This window comes from Jaculus jaculus, chromosome 5 (genome assembly GCF_020740685.1).
Source record: "Jaculus jaculus isolate mJacJac1 chromosome 5, mJacJac1.mat.Y.cur, whole genome shotgun sequence".
Lineage (NCBI taxonomy): Eukaryota > Metazoa > Chordata > Mammalia > Rodentia > Dipodidae > Jaculus > Jaculus jaculus.
Genome location: NC_059106.1, coordinates 101,113,573 through 101,123,869, shown reverse-complemented (window position 1 = coordinate 101,123,869; position 10,297 = coordinate 101,113,573). Strand labels below are relative to the sequence as shown.

The 10,297-nt window shown below is 38.3% G+C and overlaps 1 non-coding gene across 1 annotated transcript; it reads left to right on the top strand.

Annotated features, from left to right (window-relative positions):
- The first annotated feature begins 377 nt into the window (after nt 1-377).
- Nucleotides 378-484, top strand: LOC123461073. Its single transcript, XR_006637391.1, has one exon. It is a non-coding gene; the product is annotated as a U6 spliceosomal RNA (small nuclear RNA).
- The last annotated feature ends 9,813 nt before the right edge of the window (nt 485-10,297 follow it).

Sequence of the window (10,297 nt, the reverse complement as noted above, 5' to 3'; positions counted from 1 at the left end):
TTTTTAATATTTCCTTTATTTATTTGAGAGGGAGAAGAAGCAAGAGGGAGGGGTGTATGGGCTCACCAGGGCCTCCTGCCTCTGCAAACAGAATACAGACACATGTTCCACTTTGTACATCTGGCTTTATGTGGGTAATGGGAATCAAACTTGGACCATCAAGCTTTGCAAGCAAGTACCTTTAACCACTGAGCAACCTCTCCAGCCCTATTATATAAAATTTCAAATATCTTCTACACTAGAAAGAATAATTTAAGTACTTCATTCAGCTTCATTGCTAATTTTATTCTATGTATATCATTTCTTTTTCTTTTACTCAGATATATTATTTCACATGAGAATATTTTATAATATTCTTCAAAAGTTATAAGTTTTTTGTGCTCACTTCGGCAGCACATATACTAAAATTGGAACGATACAGAGAAGATTAGCATGGCCCCTGCGCAAGGATGACACGCAAATTCGTGAAGCCTTCCATATTTAAAAAAAAAAGTTATAAGTTTTTAATATTTATTTATTTGCAAGCAGAGAGAGATAAAAGAGAAATGGAGAGAATGGGCATGCCAGGGCCTCCAGCCACAGCAAACAAACTCCAGACAAATGTGCCACTTTGTGAATCTGGCTTTATGTGGGTACTGAGGAATCACACCTGGGTCGTTAGGCTTTGCAGGCAAGCACCTTAACTATTGAGCAACCTTTCCATCCCCAATTATTTTTATAGTCTTTCTGTCATCTTCTTATAAACATGTTTCCTTTTTAAAGCCAACTGGTCATATGTGACAATTAACACACTGGCTGCTAAAATATAATGCCTAATCTCTAAACTGTTGCTTATGAAAATGTTTTCATTGTTATAAAGCAAAGCAGTATTGTAATCTATGTGAATGTAGGAGCTTCCCAGTTAGCTAGCACCTTCAACTAGAAATTAAATATAGTATGATGCATATTCTTTTAAATTTAGCATCCCTGCCAGGGACCTGGGGTGATTTAATTCTCTTCGCAATTCAAACTAAAGGTAAAGTTTGCACAAATACATATAAATGTCAGTAAATATTTATCTTGTTCCAAAGTAAATATGAGTATCAGAATTTCTTCTTTTGTGTGTTTATGTGTGTACATGTGCACAAGCATACAGGTATATATGCATGTTCATATGTGTGGGTAAATGTGTATGTGCAGATGTGTATATGTTTGTGTATGTGCACGTGGAACCCAGAGCCAAATTCAGATGTTATCTTCATGAATGCCATTCACCTCCTTCTGAACAAGTGTCTCTTATTGGCCTAGAGCTCACCAATTAGGCTACACTGGTTAGCCAGAAATTTCCAAGGATCATCCTGTTTCTGCCTCCTCAACCCTTAAATTACAGGCATTTGCCACCACTCCTGGCATTTTATGTGGATATTGAGGATTTAACCCAAGTTCTCATGCTTGCAAGGTAACACTTGACACATTGAGCTATCTCCTCCTTAATCCCCAGAATTGCTTTTATCAAGTCTTTTTTATCATCAAGTAAAAAAGAAAATCTAAGTATTCTATGGATAACCAAGTTAAGTTATCAAAAATCCAGAAACCTATGCATGTCAATTTGAGAAATTCTGGGCACTGAAAAACAATGCACAACACCTGAAGTAGAATACTTCACTGCCAAAATGTGGCAACATAGTGAATAAAAAAATTTGCACAACCCCAAAGAGAAACTATACTTACTGCCAGAGGCAAGAATTTCTGAAATGAAGGCAAAATGCCCCATCTTCCCAACTTTCTTGGTAATGGTTTATCCAGAATAGAGAATATTAAATAAAGGAATATAGAATGAGGTACACAAAGATAAGTGCAGGCACAAAATCTTTGAGTTATCAAATCAAGATAGAAGCATTTCATAAGTCTCATTTTTTATTGTCTGTGGCCAGCATGAGATATGGGAGTTTACTGCCTTTGTGGAGGGAGCTAGTCTCTCTTTTTCTGTAAGCCCCTTTGCATTTCCAAGGGACTACAGTCGTAGCATAATGACAGCAGGAACACAGGTTGCCTACATCAATGTTCTGGACTAGGATTCCAAGCCAAACTGCATATCTGGCTCTTATCCACTGTATCAAAAGGTCTGAGAAAACCAAAATGGGTCACAAAAAGTTATTCTTTTCTCTCCTTGGTAAAGTCTCTGTCCTTCTGTGAAGATAACTGTTTTTAAATACTAAATCAGCCAATATTAACACTTTACTTTCAAACTAGGAGATCCAGGCACAAAAAAAGAAAACATTGCACATGTGCTGATAAGGCAAGCCACACTGTGGATTGAATGAAGGATGAAAAACAACTAAAATGAGTTCCAAGTATTACTACTTCCCTCTTTTAGACTTCCAGTCATGATTCATAATACTAACCAACATTGATTGCCACATTTTATCCAGGATAATAAAATGTTTCCAACAAAATATGAATACCGACTTCTCGAAGCTATATGTCAAAACTATGTGTAGATCAGTGAATTGAAACTTGCATGCAGGTAGCAATCGGCATCTGTGGGTTGACCTATGTACCAAGCCACCATTTATAAGGAGGTGGCAAGAAATAAATACTCATTATGGAAATTCAAATGTTCATAGTTAAGCTGAGCTCATTTGTAACACTTTCAAAGTGGCTCCTAGGGACAACAATGAGTTACCTTGGTAGTAAAATTAATGTTGCCATCTGAGAATGAAACCTTTTGAAAGCAACAACAAATGACAAAATTAGTTCTCAGTAGAAATAACACACTACAAAAATTATATAACAGTATCTACTTGGGACTTCCAATTTCAAGCCCAATAACTAGTTTTCAAGGCCAAGAAAATATGTCAGGATACAAAAGAAATCCCTAGGAAAGTCATCTGTATTATGTAACTGCTTACAAAAAAAAAAAAAGAGAGAGAGAGAGAGAGAACGAATTTTACAACACAGGCAGTATGTAGGAAACTGGGAGGAGGGAAGGGCATCAGCGATCAAGAACATGAAAGTTTTTATACATCATCAAAGGCAAAGAAACATTGAGTCTTGGGCTGGAAATGGTTTTGTGGGTAAAGCATTTGTGTACGTGTGTGACCACCTGAGTTAACATCCAGTGTAAAGCAGGATGCAGTAGGGAGCATATGTAATCCCAGCCCCCTATAGTGAGATGGGAGGTAGAGGCAGAGGAATCCTAGAACTTGTGGGCCAGTCAGCCTGGCCTTCACAGCAGGACACAACAGGACACCCTGAATCAAATAAGATGAAGGTGATGATCAATACCAGAGGCCTTCCTTCCTCTGACCTCCACACATGCACTCTCTGTCATAATCACTGGTATACACACACATGGAGGGTGGGGGGAGAGTAAGAGAGATAGAGATCATTTAAAAAAATATTAATACTAGGACTGACAAGATAGCTTGGTAGTTAAAGGCTCTTGCTTGTTTGTTTTAGCCTGATTGTCCAGTTTCCACATGCATCTACAATTGTACTGTTAAGAGGTCTTGGCATAGCAATATTCTTTCTTTCTCTCTCTCTCTCTCTCTCTCTCTCTCTCTCTCTCTCTCTCTCTCTCTTTCTCTCTCCTCTCCCTCTCTCTCTTTGCAAATAAATAATAAAATTATTTCAAAAAGATACTGAATCTTAAAAATGTAAGTATTTACAAAGCTAATTGACTCCAACTATTCATTTATTGACCATATCTCTGTGGAGCCATGGAACTATACAGAAATTTTATGTTCTGGACAAGATAAAGGAAAAAATACAAAAAATGCTGACATACCTAATAGGCATATCAAGACCTGGACAATAAGGATGGTAGGGCTTGACAGGAGGGTAAGGGTAGTGGGGGACCCAAAACTGAACCCAAATGGAACTGTTACCATTGAATCCTATATCCTGGAAGACATACTAAAAGGTTGAACTTTCAACAGGACCTTAGAGGGAGCCCCTGAATTTAAGGGCCCTAGAGAGGATGAAATGAAGCCTAACCTTAAATTTCTCCTGTCTTTTTCTTCTTTTTTTCCTATTTTCTTTCTTTTTCTTCTTTTTTTTCCCCCTCGGTGCTGTCTTGTAACTCCTAGTACCAAGATGCAGTTAACATCCACAATGAGCTGCTGATCATAGAGACCTACAAGGTTTCCCAAAACAAGACAGACTTCTGTCAGAGCACTTGATTACCTACCAGAGGTTAATGGTAAGACCCTACTGCTGAAGACACCATATACTGTTAGTACAGAACATGGAGAAACACGGCTAGAATATGGAACAGAGCCAGTTCCCAGATAGCCTGTCTAGTGATAGAAGGTGCTACATAAGCTACCAGAGAAAGTGGCCAACATATGTCTGAACAACTCATGGTCTAAGCTACTCAGTAGCAAGCAACCTGATGTGATGCTCACACAAGTACAATAGTGGCACACAGCCATGGTGGGTAACCAACTGCTCTTGTATTGGCTAACATATCCACTCAGTCATAAAGAACCCATATCTAGAACTGAGAAACAAGTCAGAATCACATCCAGATAATGAGTTTGCTTTCCAATATCAAGCTCCCACTAATCTTGGGCTACAGAAGGGTCTGCACCCATTAAATTCTCTCTAAATTGACAATGGCTATCCCACTTAACCTGTACTGACTTCACTCTCCATTGGAAAATCTGCTTCTCTTTTTCATATGGAAGTGGGTCCTGAGGAAAGAAAGGATCCATCACACTTCACCAGGGCCCCAGCCAAAACTATAGAGGAATTGGGGAAATAAGCAAGAGTTCTGCTTTCTCAGTGAACCTGATATTAGCACAAGGGTGAAGCACATAGACACTGAGGAGACTCAACACCTACCAAACCAGAGATCCAGAGACTCTTAAGAGCCCATCACTGAGTTAGACCTAAAACAAACCCAACATAGCTCAGGGAATTTCATAGAATAAGGGGCAGAAAGATTGTTAGAGCCACAAGTTGGGACATTATGCACAGAGACCTTGACTCTTCCCCATAACTGACAGCTGCCCCCACAATACATGACCCATAATCCCCATGAGAATGACCAGTATCCCCAGTGGAAGGAGGGGGCAGGGGTGAAGGAAAGGTTGGTACCAATGCATACTGTTTACATACTGAGTATGTCCATAACTAATTAAAAAAAATAGACTAACTAATGAAAAAATAGAAGAGAGACTAGCTGGAAAGAAAAAACAAATTTACTGGATGGGGGATAAGAGAGGGGGGAAAAGAAGGGTAATGGAAGGATTATGATCATGATATATTGACTATGTGTATGGAAGTTGTCAATAAAACAGTAAATACATACATAAAATACTCAGAAGAAAAAATATGGTAATACAGTCAGTGCTATGTTGAACAATAATAAATATGGCTGAATAAAATGAAAACAGAACAGCAAGGAAGGAAGAAGACCATCCCTTTGGGTTGTTCAGGAAAGATAGAACAAGAAAGGTACAAATTTGCTAGTGCTGAGAGACACAATGTGGATCTGAGGGCAAATAGGAAACAAAAGTGAAGAGAACCTACATGCTTAAACCCCAGAGTGGAAGCTTTCTTAGACCCCAGGAAGTGATGGGAAAGGAGCTACTAAGGCTCTTTGGCATGGGGTTCATAGGAGGTCTTATGAAATGTTATGTTTACTCGGGGAAAGATAGATAGTCATCAGATGGAAAAGGATTAATGCACTCTGATTCACATTTTAACATTTTTATTTTAGCTACTCTGTCAACATTTAAAAAAAAAAAAAACTGGGAAGAGGGATGTATACAGGTTGTAAGGGACTTACAAAATTCCAGGCACAACATAAGACTTGCATTGTGGCAGTGAAAGTGGGAGAAAGATGGCAGAAACTTCTGCTAACAGAACTGACTGGATTTCCTGAATGACTGGTTTATGTGAAGAAGAAGGTGAAAAGTCAAGAGTGACTCCAAAAATCTCTGGCATGACCCACAGGCAAGGCAGAACTTCATTTAGCTGGGCCAGGGAACATTGGGAAAAATGGATTTGTGTGACTAACAATGTTACAGATTTTCCTATGGAAGGAGCAAACAAACCCTAATGAATCTCTACCTCCTTGTCCATTAATTTCTTTGTCACCAGGAAATTTGTAGATTATTAATTCCATCTCTAGTGCCATTTCAAAGAGACCCAGGATAGCAAAATATTCCCAGTTGTATTACAGACAGAACCCAGCATAACAAGTATATGTATTTTAAGCATAAGAAAGATAAATCTTCCATGAAAAATTAATGAATTGGCAATTACTTTTTTTTTTTCGAGGTAAGGTCTCACTCTAGCCCAGGCTGACCTGGAATTCACTATGGAGTCTCAGGGTGGCCTTGAACTCATGGCAATCCTCCTGCCTCTGCCTCCCGAGTGCTGAGATTAAAGGCGTGCACCACCATGCCCAGCTTGGCAATTACTTTTACACAAAAAATGGGAATTGTTTTTCACAAAATAATGATCCCAAATATTATCTCTCACTATAAAAAAAAAGAAAAGTGGAGAAATATATAAATCCTGTTTTCAGACATAGAAAAGAGAAAGAGATCCAAGTCAGGCCTGGTAGCTCACACCTATAATCCCAGAATTCAGGAGGCTAAAATAGGAGGCTTCCTAGGAATTGAAGGTAAGCAGGGGCTACACATTAAGTTCCAGGTCAACCTGGTAATACTATGAAAAGGATAGCACAGAAAGCTCTTGATCTTGAGCCACACTCTGCATGTCATGGAAAGGAACAAAATTCTAAGCAGAACACATTCTGAGCGCCTCATTAAGTTAGATTCACAGAGGCCAGGGAGGTCGAAGAGGCTGGATGCAGTGGGACACAGTTACAGACAGAGGAAGTGATCCAGAAGAAGGGCTCCAGAAATATACACTAGGAATTCCAAGTCCACTAAAGTCTATGACACACATATGTGGGGTAAAACTACTTAAAACCAAGCCAATAAGAGCCAGGATGTTGTAAGATAACCATTCCTGGTACCCATGTAGCTTTGGGACACATGTGAGTTCTGTCTTGAGAACAGTCTTCACTGGCTACCCAGAGTAATTTGAGGAACCAGAACTAGTTCTGTTCAAGTAGCTGAGAGACCCCAGGACAGCCATTCCTGACTTGTCCTGTCAAACTGCCTTGAAAAGATTAAAAAGCATAAAGATACTCTGGAAATAACTTAGGCAACAAATAAAAATGCCAATGGAAAAGAAAAATAACTCTATCAACTCAATAATGTAAAATTAATGATGTCCTTTGTTAATAAAATATCACTTAATGAGAAAGAAAAACTGAAAAATGTGACTCTTATCGAGCTGCAATTTCAGTCGAAGAATAAAACCCACCTCTTAATTAACAAAGATGATGGAGTAATCATACAATAATAGAAAAACTCTCTCCTAAGATTTAAAGAGCATCAAGAATCATCCAGGTGTTCACATATGAACCAGAGAGCTTGAAAAGCTGTGTGAATAACTGTTTTATTCATTTTCAAAAAAATGATACATGACCAGTTCCATATTATACAACTAAAGTAGATGTTACCTTATTGCTTACAATGAATGCCTTAGGGTTACAATAGATTAATTCTCTACCCATTACACACAGAAATTATACTCAGCACTAAGGAAATATAATATAATTTGTAGTAAAATGTGCATAATTGGAACAGATCACACAAAGTGAATTCACATAAGCATGGAAAGACTGCATGTACTCCCTCATCTGTGGTTCCTAAACTGGAACAACTTCAGTTGCAGCCATACCTGGCAGACAACTCGAGGGAAACACAAGAGTGATGGAAGGTGTAGCAGACAGTTTAGGTTTTCTAAGATGAACTTCCAGACTAGGCATAGTTATAGAGGAAGGGATATTTATTGAAGCTTACAGATCTAGGGGAAGTTCCATAATGGCAGAAGAAGTAGCAGTAAAGGACCAAGCAGAGAGAGAAAAAGAAAAAAAAAAAGCAAAACCACACAGCACACTTCAGGAAAAACAGGTGGAATTAGGCACTTTGCATAACTTTAGATTGGAATTTTAAATTCATCACCACACCTTAAGATCTGCCCAGGGATACCTCCTCCAGCCAGATGGCTATAGACCTAAACTACAAACTAATAAAATGCTGAATATATTGGGGCCATCTATTTAAACTACCACATTTTGCCCCTGGCCCCCAATAGATTTAAAACCATTATATATTGTAAATTGTATTTAGTTCAATTTTAAAGGTGCCTATAGTCTTTACCAACTTTAAACAGTTCTAAAGTCCCAAGTATCATCTGAGATTTAAGGTTGTCTCTTAGGTGTGAGCCCTGTAAAATCAAACAAGTTAAATATGTTTAATATATAAAGGCTCAGAATGAACATTTTTCAGTGGCATAAGGAATAGCAATCAAAGAACAATGTGAACTCCCTGTTCCTTTGCTCCTCCCAGTCTCCTGGTCCTGCTAAGTCCCATGTTAGGGAAGTCCGGTTCCTGTATAAGCTGTGGAATCAGGCCTTTTGCTCTGGTACCCTGAATAGCCACTAGGTACCAACATCCCTGTTCACCTGAGTCAGAGGGTAAACAAGCCAAAGGATACAAACTTGCTTTTTCCTCAATAAAATAAGTCTTCCTAAAATGGGTAGACAACAGTGCAGAAAAGCCAGAAAACTGAGAGATCTCCTCCAAGGATGCCTAGTCCTAGAGCGGATGTTTAGAATGAACTCATAGAGAAATCAACAAATATTCATTCCCAAATGAAAATACAACAACCAATGACACCCTGATGAAAATCACTGAAATTGAAACAAACTATCAAAGAACCAACAAGTGTATCAATGAAATTGAACAGAATTGTCTCCTAGAGCATTCAGCTTTTGACAGTAGGCTTAACCTGATTGAATAAAACATTAGAACTCTCCAAAGAGATATGAATAAATTTAAAGTAAGTTAAGAAATGGAGGACCTCAACAACTGGTTGATTAACTTTAATGAAGACTTGACCAAATGCAAGAATGAACTACAGGAAGCGTCAAGAAAAACAGAACTCAAATTGAAATTATACCTCAAAAAAGAGATGAACATGATGCAAAAAACACAACAGTAAACAAAAATGAAATAGAAGTGATAAAAACCACTCTAGAACCTCTCAACAATACAATTACTCATGTGGAAGACAGAAACTCTGACCAGGAAGATAAGACAGAAGAAATAGATCAGGAGGACAAAAACTTTGCTAAGTTCAAAAAATCAAGTGAATGGAATATGAGGGAGCTGTGGGACACCCTAAAATGATGAAACATCCAGATCATTGGTATACCAGAAGGAGAGGAAATCCAGACCAGAGGCATAGAGAACATATTCAACAAAATTATTAAAGAAAAATTTTTCCAATCTCTCAAAAGAGAGCCATCCAGATACAAGAAGCCCACAGAACACTAAACAGACAGGACCAAAGAAGAAACTCTCCAAGACATACCATAGTTAAAACTATTCACAACAAAAACAGTGTTAAAAGCTGCAAGAGAGAAGCAATTTACAACATACAAAGACAATCCCATCAGAATTACCTCAATTTCTCAATGGAAACCCTGAAAGCCAGAAGGGCTTGGAATGGAACACTTAAAAGTATGAAAAACTATGGCTTCCAATCTAAGCGACTTTATCTAGCAAAAGTATTCCTTATAATAGATGAGGAAAGAAGAACTTGCTATGAAAAAACTCAACTCTATGATTATGTGGATACAACTCCAAACTTACAGAGAACACTGGAGGGAATACTCCACACAGAACAGCCAAACAACTAATCTCAAAAGCCAACAAGAAGAAGATCACAATAACCATAAATAAAGCAGACTCAAAACAGTATATAAAACAAGAAAGCACCAAACCCCATAAAACACTTTGTCATGGCAGGAATTAATTCAAATCTCACAGAGCCACAGGATGGGACATTTTGCACAGAGACATTCCCTCTCCTGCCCTCCATAATGCATGACGTATAATCTCCATTGGGTTGACGTGCATCCCCAATGAGGCAGGCCTCTTTAGAAAGGGGCTGGGAAAGTATACCTCAACAAGGAGGGACCAAGGGGAGGGGGTAAGCCATGGGTGAGTCTAATAATGGTACCAAACTGACTGCATTTGCTGAATACAAAACTAATTAATAAAAAATTTAAAAAAAAAGAAAGGGACAGGAAGGAGGGAAAAGATGGTAGCAACGTGTGTTGTTTACATACGAAATTTGTCTATATCTAATAAAAAATAAATAAATGTATATAAATAAAAAAATAGGTAGCTGACTCCCTGACCAGAACCATCCCTCACAC